Below are 18,576 nucleotides of genomic sequence, written 5' to 3' on the forward strand. Positions count from 1 at the left end.
TCTTTGAGGTTGCTGACCTTTGGATGGGGACTTTGTGGGGGACTTTTGTTGTTGTTGTTGTTGTTTTCTGTTTGTTTTTCTTTTAATGGTCTAGCCAGTCTTCTGTAGGGCTGCTGCTATTTGCTGGGGGTTCACTCCAGACCCTACTTGCCTCAGTTATTCCAATACCTGGAGGTGTCACCAGTGAAGACTGTAAAACAGCAAAGATGGCAGTCTGCCCCTTTCTCTGGAAGCTCCATCCCAGAGGGCTACTGATTTATTGCTGGCTGCAACAGGTCTGTAGGAGGTGGCTAGAGACCCCATTTGGTTCTCACCCAGTCAGGGGGAACAGGATCAGGGACCCAGTTAAAGAAGCAGTCTGGCTGCTTTGTGGTAGAGCAGCTGTGCTGTGTTGGGGATCCTTTCAGCCCCCGTCTGGTTTGGCCTTTCCATGGCCCAGAGCTGGACTGGCTAAGAAGCCCGAATATCTCAGGTGGCGACCTGCCTTGCCCCTCAGGCACTCTGTCTCAGGGAGAAATTAGAGCTCTGTTGGCCCCATAGAACATGGGTGGGGGTGGCCAGAGGCCCTGGCTTGGAGGATCCTGCTGGGAGGATCTGCCCCATGAGGAGGAGTGGATTGGGGTCCCACTTAAAGAAGCAGTCTGGCCACACCTCAACAAAACAGCTGTGTCACGGTGGGGAACCACCTCTGTCCCCATTGGCTTGGACTCTCCAAAGCTTGCAGGCTGAAACGGCTGAGTTGTCCAACCAACCCAGGTGGCGGCCCTCCTCTCCTCAGGGCACTCCATCCTAGAGATAGTTTAGAGCTCTGTCCATAATATGTGCAAGCAGGCATGGCCAGAAGTCCCAGCTGGGAGGTTCTGCCCAGTGAGGAGGAATGGATTGGGACCACTTAAAGAAGCAGTTTGGCCACAATATGGCAATGGAGGGACCCTTCCTGTCTGGACCATTTGGATTCTCCAAAGCCTGCAGGCTGCAACAGCTGAGTTGACCAAAGAGCAGAGATGGTACCCACCCCTCCCCCTGCCCACAGGGGGCTCTGTCCAGCCTCAGGCAGGCTCCACCTTGTTGCTGGTAGCTGGCTGGAATTCCAAGCCAGTGGGTCTTATCTTGTGAGGTGCCATGAAAGTGTGGCCCACAGAACAATGCTGCTCGGCTCCCTGGGTTCCACCCCCTTCCTAGGGGTATGTGCAGCTCTCTTGCCCTGCATGAGTTGCAGACATCTATGTTGGGGATCCCGGGGCTGTAGTATGTAATGCTACTGGGTCTCTTTGTGTGCCTGAGCATCTGCTCTGCCAAGACTCCAGACAACTCTGTGTGTCAGCCCCAAGGCCCTGGTGGGCTCACAAGGGGATCTCCTGATCAGCAAATTGCAAAGATACATGGGAAGAACGTGGTTTCCAGGGGTTGCACAATCACTCACTGCTTCCCTTGGCTGGGTTTGGGGGTTCTCTTGGCTGAGTGTCGCTCCTGAGTGAGCCATTTCCCCACCCTGCTTATCTTTGTGCTCCGTGGGTCGAGTTGTCCTAATCAGTCCAGTGCAAGAACCTGGATATTTCAGTTGAAAGTGCTGTATTCACTTGCCTCTTTCATTCCTCTGAGTGCGGCGGGCCACAGCTGCTTCTAATTAGCCATCTTGGCCCCTCTGACAAAAGACTGTTAGTAAGAGGACCTCAGGGCAGGGGTTAAAAACATGTTGAACTATGTTTAAATACTAGCTTTACTACTTACTCTCTAGTATCTTCAGCTTTCTGATCCTCATTGCTTTTCTTTTGAAAAATGTGGATAATAATTTTACTGAGCTCATAGGGTATTTTTGAGGATTAAATGAGATAAGCCTTGCAATAAGCTTAGAATAGTAGGCTGCCTATATACTTCCTCTGTCAGAATTGGATGAGAAATTTGGGTAGGATGGATTTTGCTAGTAGAAGTTCAGGAAGACAGATGAATATTAGTAGATTCACTTGGAGGGAAGAGGAGAGGCAGAAGCAAAAGATAAGGATTTATAGTAACCTTTGCGATATCATGGCATGCAAAAGGTAGATATATGTGTCACATGGCTGCTCTAGCTTAAAAAGAGCCTGAAAAAGCAAGTGTCTCAACTGGGGTTGAGTACATTATTACCACAAACAAAATTAAGGCTCCTATTAGTAAAGAAAGATAGAAATAAATACTGGGTACTCAATAAAGTATCTGACACAGTCTCATAAGATAGGCAATAATAGTATAGTATGCTCGTTTTCAAACTAGAAGTAAAAGGTGACTTCTAGAAATCACATTATTCTCTATTTCATTCAGACTCTATCTGGTGTTGTTTCTAATACTTTAAGAAATTTATTGTCAAGCTAGACATGGTTCATATGAGATTTTAAAGTATAGTGAGAAGTTTGGAAATTAGGAAGTTTCTCAAATTAGGTTGAGAAAATTTGTTTTCTAGTGCAAGAAAGTCACTGTCCTTAAATACCTAATAGAGTATTATGAAAAAGAGGATTCAGACCTGGTTTTTTTAAATAACTTCTAGTGATGGAAGTAGAATTAATAGGCAGAAGTTGCAACATGGAGACCAGGAATTCATTCAACATGAGGAAACACATTTAACCAATATAACTATTCAACAGCCACATAACAAATATACCCTATTATTAAAAGTGTTTAGGAAGATTCTAGATGACTGATTACTGGGAATCTATAAAAGATACTTAGGCACTGTATGGGGATTTAGCAGGGTTAAACAAAAGCAATGGCAACAAAAGCCAAAATTGACAAATGGGATCTAATTAAACTAAAGAGCTTCTGCACAGCAAAAGAAACTACTATCAGAGTGAACAGGCAACCTACAAAATGGGAGAAAATTTTCACAACCTACTCATCTGACAAAGGGCTAATATCCAGAATCTACAATGAACTCAAACAAATTTACAAGAAAAAAACAAACAACCCCATCAAAAAGTGGGCAAAGAACATGAACAGACACTTCTCAAAAGAAGACATTTATGCAGCCAAAAAACACATGAAAAAATGCTCACCATCACTGCCCATCAGAGAAATGCAAATCAAAACCACAATAAGATACCATCTCACACCAGTTAGAATGGCGATCATTAAAAAGTCAGGAAACAACAGGAGCTGGAGAGGATGTGGAGAAATAGGAACACTTTTACACTGTTGGTGGGACTGTAAACTAGTTCAACCCTTGTGGAAGACAGTGTGGTGATTCCTCAGGGATCTAGAACTAGAAATACCATTCGACCCAGCCATCCCATTACTGGGCATATACCCAAAGGACTATAAATCATGCTGCTATAAAGACACATGTACATGTATGTTTATTGTGGCACTATTCACAATAGCAAAGACTTGGAACCAACCCAAATGTCCAACAATGATAGACTGGATTCAGAAAATGTGGCACATATACACCATGGAATACTATGCAGCCATAAAAAAGGATGAGTTCATGTCCTTTGTAGGGACATGGATGAAATTGGAAATCATCATTCTCAGTAAACTATCACAAGAACAAAAAACCAAACACCGCATATTCTCACTCATAGGTGGGAATTGAACAATGAGAACACATGGACACAGGAAGGGGAACATCACACTCTGGGGACTGTTGTGGGGTGGGGGGAGGGGGGAGGGATAGCATTAGGAGATATACCTAATGCTAAATGGTGAGTTAATGGGTGCAGCACACCAGCATGGCACATGTATACATATGTAACTAACCTGCACATTGTACACATGTACCCTAAAACTTAAAGTATAATAATAATTTTAAAAAAAGAATATCCTGAAGTCTCCAGATATAAAACTGCTCAACTATCACAGTGGAAAAAAAAAAAAGAGTCTAGAAGTACTTTGGGAGTTATACAGTATTCTTCTCCATTATCTACCTCCAACATTCCCCCAGCCTAACTAAAGAAGGTCCTGAAGAAACATATAGCTCATGAATGCTATGGAGAGCAACTGGGAATCATCTACCCACAAAAGGCATCTATCATTATCCCTTCCACTTTTTTTATGATTATTATACTTTAAGTTCTAGGGTACATGTGCACAATGTGCAGGTTTGCTACATATGTATACATGTGCCATGTTGGTGTGCTGCACCCATTAACTCGTCATTTAGCATTAGCTATATCTCCTAATGCTATCCCTCCCCCCTCCCCCCACCCCACAACAGTCCCCGGTGTGTGATGTTCCCCTTCCTGTGTCCATGTGTTCTCATTGTTCAATTCCCACCTATGAGTGAGAACATGCGGTGTTTGGTTTTTTGTCCTTGCGATAGTTTGCTGAGAATGATGGTTTTCAGTTTCATCCATGTCCCTACAAAGGACAGGAACTCATCTTTTTTATGGCTGCATAGTATTCCATGGTGTATATGTGCCACATTTTCTGAATCCAGTCTATCGTTGTTGGACATCTGGGTTGGTTCCAAGTCTTTGCTGTTGTGAATAGTGCCTCTATAAACATATGTGTGCATGTGTCTTTATAGCAGCATGATTTATAATCCTTTGGGTATATACCCAGTAATGGGATGGCTGGGTCAAATGGTATTTCTAGTTCTAGATCCCTGAGGAATCACCACACTGACTTCCACAATGGTTGAACTAGTTTACAGTCCCACCAATAGTGTAAAAGTGTTCCTATTTCTCCACATTCTCTCCAGCACCTGTTGTTTCCTGACTTTTTAATGATCGCCATTCTAACTGGTGTGAGATGATATCTCATTGTGGTTTTGATTTGCATTTCTCTGATGACTAGTGACGATGAGCATTTTTTCATGTGTCTTTTGGCTGCATAAATATCTTCTTTTGAGAAGTGTCTGTTCATATCCTTCACCCACTTTTTGATGGGGTTGTTTTTTTTCTTGTAAATTTGTTTGAGTTCTTTGTAGATTCTGGATATTAGCCCTTTGTCAGATGAATAGATTGCAAAAATTTTCTCTCATTTTGTAGGTTGCCTGTTCACTCTGATGGTAGTTTCTTTTGCTGTGCAGAAGCTCTTCAGTTTAATTAGATCCCATTTGTCAATTTTGGCTTTCGTTGCCATTGCTTTTGGTGTTTTAGTCAAGAAGTCCTTCGCCATGCCTATGTCCTGAATGGTATTGCCTAGGTTTTCTTCTAGGGTTTTTATGGTTTTAGGTCTAACATTTAAGTCTTTAATCCATCTTGAATTAATTTTTGTATAAGGTGTAAGGAAGGGATCCAGTTTCAGCTTTCTACATATGGCTAGCCAGTTTTCCCAGCACCATTTATTAAATAGGGAATCCTTTCCTCATTTCTTGTTTCTGTCAGGTTTGTCAAAGATCAGATGGTTATAGATGTGTGGTATTATTTCTGAGGGCTCTGTTCTGTTCCATTGATCTATATCTCTGTTTTGGTACCAGTACCATGCTGTTTTGGTTACTGTAGCCTTGTAGTATAGTTTGAAGTCAGGTAGTGTGATGCCTCTAGCTTTGTTCTTTTGGCTTAGGATTGACTTGGCAATGTGGGCTCTTTTTTGGTTCCATATGAACTTTAAAATAATTTTTTCCAATTCTGTGAAGAAAGTCATTGGTAGCTTGATGGGGATGGCACTGAATCTATAAATTACCTTGGGCAGTATGGCCATTTTCACGATATTGATTCTTCCTATCCATGAGCGTGGAGTGTTCTTCCATTTGTTTGTGTCCTCTTTTATTTCATTGAGCAGTGGTTTGTAGTTCTCCTTGAAGAGGTCCTTCACATTCCTTGTAAGTTGGATTCCTAGGTATTTTATTCTCTTTGAAGCAATTGTGAATGGGAATTCACTCATGATTTGGTTCTCTGTCTGTTATTGGTGTATAAGAATGCTTGTGATTTTTGCACATTGATTTTGTATCCTAAGACTTTGCTGAAGTTGCTTATCAGCTTAAGGAGATTTTGGGCTCAGATGATGGGGTTTTCTAAATATACAATCATGTCATCTGCAAACAGGGCAATTTGACTTCCTCTTTTCCTAATTGAATACCCTTTATTTCTTTCTCCTGCCTGATTGCCCTGGCCAGAACTTCCAACACTATGTTGAATAGGAGTGGTGAGAGAGGGCATCCCTGTCTTGTGCTGGTTTTCAAAGGGAATGCTTCCAGTTTTTGCTCATTCAGTGTGATATTGGCTGTGGGTTTGTCATAAATAGCTCTTATTATTTTGAGATCCGTCCCATCAATACCTAATTTATTGAGAGTTTTTAGCATGAAGGCTGTTGAATTTTGTCAAAGGCCTTTTCTGCATCTATTGAGATAATCATGTGGTTTTTGTCTTTGGTTCTGTTTATATGCTGGATTACGTTTATTGATTTGTGTGTGTTGAACCAACCTTGCATCCCAGGGATAAAGCCCACTTGATCATGGCGGATAACCTTTTTGATGTGCTGCTGGATTCGGTTTGCCAGTATTTTACTGAGGATTTTTGCATCCATGTTCATCAGGGATATTGGTCTAAAATTCTCTTTTTTTGTTGTGTCTCTGCCAGGCTTTGGTATCGGTATGATGCTGGCTTCATAAGGTGAGTTAGGGAGGATTCCCTCTTTCTCTATTGATTGGAATAGTTTCAGAAGGAATGGTTCCAGCTCCTCCTTGTACCTCTGGTAGAATTCGGCTGTGAATCCATCTGGTCCTGGACTTTTCTTGGTTGTAGGCTATTAATTATTACCTCAATTTCAGAGCCTGTTATTGGTCTATTCAGGGATTCAACTTCTTCCTGGTTTAGTCTTGGGAGGGTGTATGTGTTAAGGAATTTATCCATTTCTTCTAGATTTTCTAGTTTATTCGCGTACAGGTGTTTATAGTATTCTCTGATGGTAGTTTGTATTTCTGTGGGATCGGTGGTGATATCCCCTTTATCATTTTTTATTGCATCTATTTGATTCTTCTCTCTTTTCTTCTTTATTATTCTTGCTAGCAGTCTCTCAGTTTTGTTGATCTTTTTGAAAAACCAGCTCCTGGATTCATTGATTTTTTGAAGGGTTTTTTGTGTCTCTATCTCCTTCAGTTCTGCTCTGATCTTAGTTATTTCTTGCCTTCTACTAGCTTTTGAATGTGTTTGCTCTTGCTTCTCTAGTTCTTTTAATTGTGATGTTAGAGTGTCAATTTTCAATCTTTCCTGCTTTTTCTTGTTGGTGTTTACTGCTATAAATTTCCTTCTACACACTGCCTTAAATGTGTCCCAGAGATTCTGGTATGTTGTGTCTTTGTTCTCATTGGTTTCAAAGAAAAATGAAAAAAGGCAGGGGTTGCAATCCTAGTCTCTGATAAAACAGACTTTAAATCAGCAAAGATCAAAAGAGACAAAGAAGGCCATTACATAATGGTAAAGGGATCAATTCAACAGGAAGAGCTAACTATCCTAAATATATATGCACCCAATACAGGAGTACCCAGATTCATAAAACAAGTCCTTAGAAACCTACAAAGAGACTTAGATTCCCACACAATAATAATGGGAGACTTTAACACCCAACTGTCAACATTAGACAGATCAATGGGACAGAATGTTAACAAGTATATCCAGGAATTGAACTCAGCTCTGCACCAAGCGGACCTAATAGACATCTACAGAACTCTCCACCCCAAATCAACAGAATATACGTTCTTCTCAGCACCACATCGCATTTATTCCAAAATTGACCACATAGTTGGAAGTAAAGCACTCCTAAGCAAATGTAAAAGAACAGAAATTATAACAAACTGTCTCTCAGACCACAGTGCAATCAAACTAGAACTCAGGATTAAGAAACTCACTCAAAACCACTCAACTACATGGAAACTGAACAACCTGCTCCTGAATGACTACTGGGTACATAAAGAAATGAAGGCAGAAATCCCTTCTGCTTTTTATGGTGATAAAGTCTCCAAGGAAAACTTTTGCCCAACTCCAATTGGTAGGACCAGTGAAAATGCCAACTGTGTGTCAGTCACAACTAGACAGGTAAGATGCAGCTTCTCAGAGAGTAAGGGTATCGATAACTCTACATTCAAAAGTAAAATACACTGATTTTATTTGAGAAAGGAACAGATTGGATATGTAACTACCAGGACAAGGTAAATAAAATAAAAAATAAAGAAATTAATCCTAGATGGTTTTCCTACACCATTTGGATTAGGAGAATTTTGATCTTAGTTACATGATCTTAATTTGGCCAATTTCTTTCCTCTCTTATAATAATAGCTGACGTTTATTAAATAGCTACTATGTGCCAGGTACGTTGCTTGGCACAGCATAAGCATTCTAGCCATAATCTACATAATAACTCTATGAAGTAGTTGCTATTTTTTAAACCATTTTAAGGATGAGGAAACAGAATCAGGTGGGTGAACTGATTCTTCTATAGCTCCATGGCTAGTAAGTGACAGAGGCCATTAACGACCTAGATGGGAGCTGGACTAAGGGATCTACCAGTTGGAAAGCTGGTAGATCAGTCTCTAATAGAAACTAAATATATAGCTTTCTGACTGGCCTATTATTTTGTCTTATTCTGTTTAAAAAAACACACTCTCCATATTTACTTTCTCAATAGAAATTCACTCAGTCTTATTTCTGACACCACCAGCTTCACTGAGGTCATTAATGATGTCCATGTTGTTAAATCTGATGTACACTTTGATGTCTTTATCTGATCTAACTCCTTAGGATTATTTGACACAGCCTACCAGTCTACCTTTTTTTAAACTCTCAATTCCCTTGGCTTCCATGTTTCCATGTCTCTTGATTTTCTTCTTGCCATTCAGTGTGCCCTCTCCTATTTTAATGAGCCATAAATATTATTGGCCTATGTGTTATTCCTAATCATTTCCAGAGCCAGAGTACTCAGCTTGTCCATATAGTAAAAGCTTTGATTTCTGTAGTAATTGAATTTGAACATAGTTTTTTGCTTAACTTGTGCTGGGAATTACTATCTCCATGAAACATAAAGAAATAAAATTTTGTGGATATAATTTTTTAATAGTCATAGAGCAAGTAAATGACAGGGCTATAATTCACGGTTTTAATTTTTCATGTCTAATCTATCTATCTAGCTATCATCAATCTGTCTATATCTTTTCAGTGTTCATTGAATGGAACTTCTAGATGTCAGAGTAAAAAGAAACATTTTATTGAAAAGTTGTAAAATTCATTGGTGGAAATGATAACACATTAATGTGCACATCACATTTTTATTTTGTAATCTCCTCTCCTCTTCTCTTCTCCTCTCTTCTCTTCTCCTCTCCTCTCCTCTCCTCTCCTCTCCTCTCCTCTCCTCTCCTCTCCTCTTCTCAAGGAACTCATGGATGAGTGCCAGGACCAACACTGGTATCCGATATCTGTGAATAGTTGAGTATTTGGACCAGACCCATGTCCTGAGACATATAAGTAGCTTCTTGTGTCTTATAAGTGTAGACCAGGCAAGTTTCACAGAGGTATTTACAATTAAGAGGGGATTTATCAAAAAGGATTGTAGTCCTGCATAGTTTGTGGACTCATTTCTAAGTGCTATGTCTGTGTTTTCATGTTTAGTAATTTTTAAATCAATGCATAATACCTTAAGCTGTATAACCCACAGACACAAAATACCTCTTGGTTACAGAGGTATTTTGTATTTTATAATTAGGGAAAGATCTGAAATCTACCCAAAAGTAAGAGCCACTTTCACTGTAATATCTCATTTTGTGATTTTTGGATTGTAATCCTGAAAATTGATTTCTGCAAGTTCAACTGACTCTGTGATATATTTATCCTCATTTTAAGGAAATTTAAACTGTCAATGCTTCCAGACAGCTTAAAAATATACATGTTGGAATATAGTGTTGAATTTTAAAGGGAAGCTAAAGTATCAGCCTTGTTTCCTAGAGAACTACCAAATAAAGACAATGTGTGAGAATGGCATGATAAGGCTTCAGCACAGAAATAGATCTGTCCTGGCAATTTTCTCTGCAAGTTATGGCAAATTCTTAGGGGAAAACAGAAATATGATGTAATGAATAAAAATGGACCAGTCACAAGTATGTTGGAAATGGGAGACATGCAAGACCTGCAATAAAGTTTTTTAAATTATTTGTTTAATGTTAGTGGTTTACTGAGCTTTAAATAATGGACTAATATTGTCCAGATCACCATGATATTCAATATATGGGCAATGTAATGAGACTAGCTTTGTCTTGGTGTATAATGATATACACATTCTTAACTAGTTAAAATTATATTATGAGTAAGAATATAATCTTGCTCAGCTAGTTCATGGCCAAAGAAATGTTGTTTTTGAGAGCTACACCTGATATGTATTTCTGGGCTATTTCCCAAGACAGTGTGGGTAGAAAATACTGCTTGGTTCTTAAGTGTGCAAACTCAGTAGCTTCTTCCCAGTCCAGCTCATCCTAAAGTGTGTTCCACAGAAAAAATTAACATTCTAGAAGAAAACCTAGGCAATACCATTCAGGACATAGGCATGGGCAAGGACTTCATGTCTAAAACACCAAAAGCAATGGCAACAAAAGCCAAAATTGACAAATGGGATCTAATTAAACTCAAGAGCTTCTGCACAGCAAAGGAAACTACCATCAGCGTGAACAGGCAACCTACAAAATTGGAGAAAATTTTCGCAACCTACTCATCTGACAAAGGGCTAATATCCAGAATCTACAATGAACTCCAACAAATTTACAAGAAAAAAACAAACAACCCCATCAAAAAGTGGGCGAAGGACATGAACAGACACTTCTCAAAAGAAGACATTTATGCAGCCAAAAAACACATGAAAAAATGCTCACCATCACTGGCCATCAGAGAAATGCAAATCAAAACCACAATGAGATACCATCTGACACCAGTTAGAATGGCAATCATTAAAAAGTCAGGAAACAACAGGTGCTGGAGAGGATGTGGAGAAATAGGAACACTTTTACACTGTTGGTGGGACTGTAAACTAGTTCAACCCTTGTGGAAGTCAGTGTGGCGATTCCTCAGGGATCTAGAACTAGAAATTCCATTTGACCCAGCCATCCCATTACTGGGTATATACCCAAAGGATTATAAATCATGCTGCTATAAAGACACATGTACACGTATGTTTATTGCGGCATTATTCACAATAGCAAAGACTTGGAACCAACCCAAATGTCCAACAATGATAGACTGGATTAAGAAAATGTGGCACATATACACCATGGAATACTATGCAGCCATAAAAAATGATGAGTTCACGTCCTTTGTAGGGACATGGATGAAATTGGAAATGATCATTCTCAGTAAACTATTGCAAGAACAAAAAACCAAACACCGCATATTCTCACTCATAGGTGGGAATTGAACAATGAGAACACATGGACACAGGAAGGGGAACATCACACTTCGGGGACTGTTGTGTGGTGGGGGGAGGGGGGAGGGATAGTATTGGGAGATATACCTAATGCTAGATGACGAGTTGGTGGGTGCAGTGCACCAGCATGGCACATGTATACATATGTAACTTACCTGCACGTTGCGCACATGTACCATAGAGCCTAAAGTATAATAATAATAATAATAAAAAGAAAAAAAAAAAAAGAAAGGGAGCAATTTTAAGATTAAGATGGAACCATTCAGTTTTTTCACCATCTCCCACCTAAAGGAATCTTACTCCTATCTTGCTGAAGTTTGAGTGCCCTTTTGGCACCTTCCTGGAGTATTCTTTCACATCAGATAGACGTGGGTTCAAATTCTAACTTTGCCTCTGATTTTTCTGTAATAGGCTTTATTTAAAAAAATTAGATTTACAGATAAAATTGTGCAAATTGTGCAGAAAGTACAGAGAATTCCCATACATTCCTTTTTCACCCCTACATTTCTATTATTATTAACATTTTGCATTAATATGGTCCATTTGTACATAGTTGATATTAGGGTTCCCTCTTCATGCTGTACAGTTCAATGAGTTTCAACAAATGTGTAATGCCATGTATTGGACCATTACAGTATCATTAGTAGTTTTACTGTCCTAAGCTTATCCTGGGATCTATCTATTCATCCAGCCCTTTCTCCCCCCGAACTCTGGCAACCATTGATCTTTTTACTGTCTCTATAGTTTTGCCTTTTGCAGAATGTCATATAGTTGGAATCAGTATGTGGCTCTTTCAGACTGGCTTCTTTCATATGGTAATGGATGTTTAAGTTTCTTTCATGTTTTTCCATGGCTTGATAGCTCATTTATTTTTGTTGCTGAATAATATTCCCTTGCCTGGGTATACCAAAGTTCATTCCTTTACCTATTATAGAATATTTTGGTTGCTTCTAAGTTTTGGGAATTATAAATAAAGCTTTTATAAACATCAAAAAAAAAAAAAGAATTCCATTGGAAAACCCAGTTATACTCACTTATTTTCAGTTAATAATGCAACACTATATCACAGCATTATTGCTGGAGTGTGCTTCAGCATTAGCTATAATATACAGGGTCTGTATGGAATTCTCAGTGATGTAATTTCTGTCTGTGGCCTAAATCCTTCTCATTTTTGGCAATGCTGCCCTGTAATTGTTATTGCATTGTATTAGTTCCTGCTTCTGGTATATTCATGATCTGTAGGATACAAATCTCTTGAATGCTTAGGCCACAAAGTTTTGAATAACCCTTATTGATTTGCCTCAACCTCAGTATAAAGAGGAAATCTTCATAAATATTTTTCTCAATGCACAGGATTTTGTAGCTTTACCTCTAGTCCAGTAGTTCTCAACCAGCAGTGATTTTATATACCCTCCCCAAGTCGTTGGCTGTGTCTGGAGATATATGTGACTGTCACAACTGAGGGGTAGGGAATGCTATAGGCATCTAGTAGGTAGAGTCCAGAAATGACTCTAAACATCCTACAATGCACAGAACAACACCCTGTAACTAAGAGTTATTTGGCCCCAAATGGCCCCTGATGTTGAGAAATTCTGTCCTAGTGATAGAGCATAGCAGATACCTCCAATCTAGCTCCTTCAACTACATTTCAATTACTTCTTCTATAACCAACAGAAGGAATTAAGCGCTAAAACTCAAAATATTTCTTTTTTATTTTAGTAATCAGTATTTTTCAAAGTCACTTGGTAACACTAATATATTTAATTGCTAAATGTGTATGGTTACCAAAAATCTAAAACAACACATTTTAAACTCTATATTTAGAGCAGTAAAAAAATTGAGCTATTAGGAACTTGGAGAAAATTGGCAATTTTTAAAACATTCATAAATAAAAATTGTACTGTACTTTTTCAAGTACAAAAAACTATGAGAACTTGTTTTACTCATTTCAGAAGACAAAAACCCAACACTCATCATTATTTGATATTTGCCAGTAACCTTGGAGGTACTGTGGCATTGCTTTCTAAGGAAGATATATTATGATGCCAGTCTCTCTGCACCAAAAAACAATTCTCAACCTGGCATGGTACTAAAGCCTGGCAGTATGACATGGTAGAAAAAAACAAGATTACTTTTTCCATTTCACAATCATGTGCATTTGTTGTTGCTGTCAGCATTTATTTTTCTGTCATCCCTATACCCTCAATTTCTTTGTAGAGAATTATCTCCTTTGGATATGGTCTAAAGGAACCAGGCCCCCTCCTAGGCAAAGAGCGGGTGTGCTAGCCAAGTCAGGCCAATCCAGTACGTATTTCTTCCATGATATTTGCATCTCAAGCAAAGTGACAAAAACGTTAACAATATCCTGATTCATTTGCTTCAGTGATGGCAGCCTGAATAGACTGTTTTTACTGCAAGATCCTCTTTTTAGTTCTATTTCCTTGAGACCTCAAAGTATTTTGCATCAGTTTCTTTTTTGTCTCTCTCAAGCCTGCATTACAGAAATATCAATTCTTGTTCTGCTATCTATTTTGCCTCCCTTTCAAGTTCCCAACCCTCAAATTATTTTTGTTTCTTCAAATCATTACCAACAGAGTGCTTCGCTCCTGGTGCTCTACAAGGACTATTGAGGCAACGTCAAAAGAAATAAAACTCTACATTGTTTGCAGATACAGCTACTTTGGGGAAACTTTGTTTCCCAGGAGTAAAGAAACAGTTACAAGCCTCCCACACATGTGGTAAGAAAAACAAGGTACCACTACCATTTAATAAATTACTGTAGAATAAACTATAATAGTATAAATTATATTTTACAATACTGTATTGCATTATTCAGTTTACAGTTTTTGACACTTAAGTTTCTCACTTGACCATTACAATATTCCTGTGAGGTAGGTATTAATATAATTCTCATTTTATACAAGAGCAAAGGTTCAGAAAGAAGTAACGTGCTCAAGGTTACACGGCTAGTAAGTGGTTTGGCTCCATAACTGTGAGATATCAGGTATAGAGCCAAACCACTGTGAGATATCCTGTATGGAACCTGTGAGATATGTGAGATATGATCTTGCTTATATCTCAGAGTGAGGGCAGGGCTGGAGGTAAATACTAGGAGCTGTATCAATTGGGGTTGTTAGGGGCAAGCAGTAGAGGCCAATCCTGGCTGACTGAACAGAAAGGGAGTTTATTAAAAGGACAGTAGAGATCTCATAGAAGTTGTTTAAGGGAATGTAGAACCTGGCTCAGCTACACCTAAGAAAAATGCCTCAAATCACACCTTAGAATTCTCTGATTAGATACAAAAATTAGCTGGGCGTGGCAATGCATGCCTGTAATACCAGCTACTCAGGAGGCTGAGGCAGGAGAATCGCTTGAACTAGGGAGTCAGAGGTTGCAGTGAGCCAAGATCGCGCCACTGCACTCCAGCGTGGCGACAGAGTGAGACTCTGTCTCAAAAAAAAAAAAAAAAAAAAAAAAATCTGATTAGAAAAATGATTATACCACTGCCACCAGAAAGAGAAATCTTCTTATTATATCTTTAGTTTCCAAGTCAGTCTGGCACAGACACATCTGATTGAGGGAGCTTAGGTTATGTGTGCACTCCCTAGCTGTAATGGAGATTAGGCAAGTTAGCACCTAGAATTTTCATCCCTTGTAGTAGGAGGTATATTTTGCTTCCCACCAAAACCCATGAGGTGGGGTAATTTTGCATTCATAGAAAGGGATTAATATTTTGGGCAGCCAAAACAGTTGGCAATATCCAAAATAATCTAAGCTGTGACGTCTCAATTTCCAAATACACTCTTCTTCACTGACTTAAAATGTTGAAGTCCCACCTAACCCAACATAGCTATCCCTTACATTTTTTCCAGCATTACTGAGGTATAATTGACAAACAAAATCATATATATCCAAGGTGTACAGATTTGATATATGTATACTTTGTAAAATAATTACCACAATCAAATTTATTAACATGTCTGTCATCATCATAGTTACCATGTTGTGTGTGCATGTGTTAAGTGCATTTAAGTGTGTAAGGACACTTATAATCTGCTCTCTTACCAAATTTCAAATATTAACTGCAGCTACCATGCTGTACATTAGATCATCAGAACTTATTCATCCTGTAACTGAAAGAGAAAGACCATATGATTTCATATGTGGCATCTCACCATTTCCCCCACTCTCCAGTCCCCAGCAAACACTATTCTATTCTCTGCTTCTATAAGTTAATCCTTTCTAGATTCCACATATGAGATCATATGGTATTTCTCTTTCTGTGCCTGGATTACTCATTTAGCCTAGTACCCTCTAGGTTCATCCATGTTGTCACAAAGACCCATAAACTTGTGTCAACTTTAAGGTGGTTTCCTTATTTTGGCTATTGTGAAAAATGGTGCAAGGAACATGGGAATGCAGATATCTTTTTGAGATTCTGGTTTTATTTTCTTTGGATGTATACCCAGCAGTGGGATTGCTGGATCATATGGTAGTTCTGTTTTTAATATTTTGAGGAAACTCCTTACTGTTTTCCACAGAGACTGTATCAATTTATATTCCCATCAGCAATGTACAAGGACTCCCTTTTCTCTGCATCCTCACCAACACTTGTCTCTTGATAATAGCCATTGTAATGAGTGTGAAGTGATCTCACTGTGGTTTTAATTTGAGTTTCTCTGATGATTACTGATTTTGTGCATTTTTCATATACCTCTTGGCTATTTTACATCTTATTTGGAAAAATGTCTATCGAAGTCCTTTGCCCATTGTTTAATTGGGTTGTTAGTTTTTTGTGGGGTTTCTGTTATTGAGTTATGTGAGTTCCTTACATATTTTGGATATTAGCCCCTTATCAGATACACAGTTCACAAATATTTTCTCCCATTCTGTAGGTTGCCTCTTAATTTTGTTGATTTTTTTCCTTTGCTGTGCAGAAGCATTTTAGATATAGTCTCATTTATTTATTTTTGCTTTCGTTACCTGTGCTTTTGATGTCAAATCTACCCTTAATATATCTTAAAATATGCTAACATTTGCCCTAAAAAGTAGATTATATTTATCCCACTAATATTCATAGAATGGGGGAAATCCCCAAATAATAGGTGGATATAAGATGGTGATAACTGTTGGAAAAGAAGAGGGAATAGGACAAAATCCTAAGGAATATTATCACTTAAGGGACTTGCAGAGAAAAAGAAACTTTCAAAGGGGACAAAGGAGAGACAAGTAAAGTAGGAAGAAAATGAGAAGAATGTGGTGTGATAGCATAGAGAAAGACAATTAGGTATTTAAATTATGGAGTTAATATTATAATAGCAGAGAGTCTAGGGTAATTCGTTTAACCTTCATTAATCTTCTTTACTCAATCTCAAATAGCAAACTTTCTCCAACAATTTTTATTGTATTTCATTTTTGTATATTTTTGTACCATAAAACACCAATTTTAAAATAAAAATTCAATAATTTTCAGTATATGCACAGAGTTGTGCAGTCATCTGTGATCAACTGTACCTAGTAGTGTTAAGGGGCAAAGTAACATGAAACTGTGGCCTGTGACTTTAGTCAGTGGTATGGTAGAATTTAGAGTCAGATTGCAATGGATTCAGGAGAAAGTAGAAGGTGAGCAAGCAAAGAAAACAAATGTGGACTATTCTTTATTACAAAGAGGAAGAGAGACATAGCTCTGGGGAATGTGAGATCACAGAAAAGTTTTGATTGATTTTTATGATTTAAAATATGTCAATACTTTATTTTATTTTATTTTATTATTATTATACTTTAAGTTTTAGGGTACATATGCACAATGTGCAGGTTAGTTACATATGTATACATGTGCCATGCTGGTGTGCTGCACCATTAACTCGTCATTTAGCATTAGGTATATCTCCTAATGCTATCCCTCCCTCCTCCCCCCACCCCACAACAGTCCCCAGAGTGTGATGTTCCCCTTCCTGTGTCCATGTGTTCTCATTGTTCAATTCCCGTCTATGAGTGAGAACATGCGGTGTTTGGTTTTTTGTCTTGTGATAGTTTACTGAGAATGATGATTTCCAATTTCATCCATGTCCCTACAAAGGACATGAACTCATCATTTTTTATGGCTGCGTAGTATTCCATGGTGTATATGTGCCACATTTTCTGAATCCAGTCTATCATTGTTGGACATTTGGGTTGGTTCCAAGTCTTTGCTATTGTGAATAATGCCGCAATAAACGTACATGTGCATGTGTCTTTATAGCAGCATGATTTATAGTCCTTTGGGTATATGCCCAGTAATGGGATGGCTGGGTCAAATGGTATTTCTAGTTCTAGATCCCTGAGGAATCGCCACACTGACTTCCACAAGGGTTGAACTAGTTTACAGTCCCACCAACAGTGTAAAAGTGTTCCTATTTCTCCACATCCTCTCCAGCACCTGTTGTTTCCTGACTTTTTAATGATTGCCATTCTAACTGGTGTGAGATGGTATCTCATTGTGGTTTTGATTTGCATTTCTCTGATGGCCAGTGATGGTGAGCAATTTTTCATGTGTTTTTTGGCTGCATAAATGTCTTCTTTTGAGAAATGTCTGTTCATGTCCTTCGCCCACTTTTTGATGGGGTTGTTTGTTTTTTTCTTGTAAATTTGTTGGAGTTCATTGTAGGTTCTGGATACTAGTCCTTTGTCAGATGAGTAGGTTGCGAAAATTTTCTCCCATTTTGTAGGTTGCCTGTTCACTCTGATAGTAGTTTCTTTTGCTGTGCAGAAGCTCTTGAGTTTAATTAGATCCCATTTGTCAATTTTGGCTTTTGTTGCCATTGCTTTTGGTGTTTTAGACATGAAGTCCTTGCCCATGCCTATGTCCTGAATGGTAATGCCTAGGTTTTCTTCTAGGGTTTTTAGGGTTTTAGGTCTAATGTTTAAGTCTTTAATCCATCTTGAATTAATTTTTGTATAAGGTGTAAGGAAGGGATCCAGTTTCAGCTTTCTCCATATGGCTAGCCAGTTTTCCCAGCACCATTTATTAAATAGGGAATCCTTTCCCCATTTCTTGTTTTTCTCAGGTTGTCAAAGATCAGATAGTTGTAGATATGCGGTGTTATTTCTGAGGGCTCTGTTCTGTTCCATTGATCTATATCTCTGTTTTGGTACCAGTACCATGCTGTTTTGGTTACTGTAGCCTTGTAGTATAGTTTGAAGTCAGGTAGCGTGATGCCTCCAGCTTTGTTCTTTTGGCTTAGGATTGACTTGGTGATGTGGGCTCTTTTTTGGTTCCATATG

This window comes from Pongo pygmaeus, chromosome X (genome assembly GCF_028885625.2).
Source record: "Pongo pygmaeus isolate AG05252 chromosome X, NHGRI_mPonPyg2-v2.0_pri, whole genome shotgun sequence".
Lineage (NCBI taxonomy): Eukaryota > Metazoa > Chordata > Mammalia > Primates > Hominidae > Pongo > Pongo pygmaeus.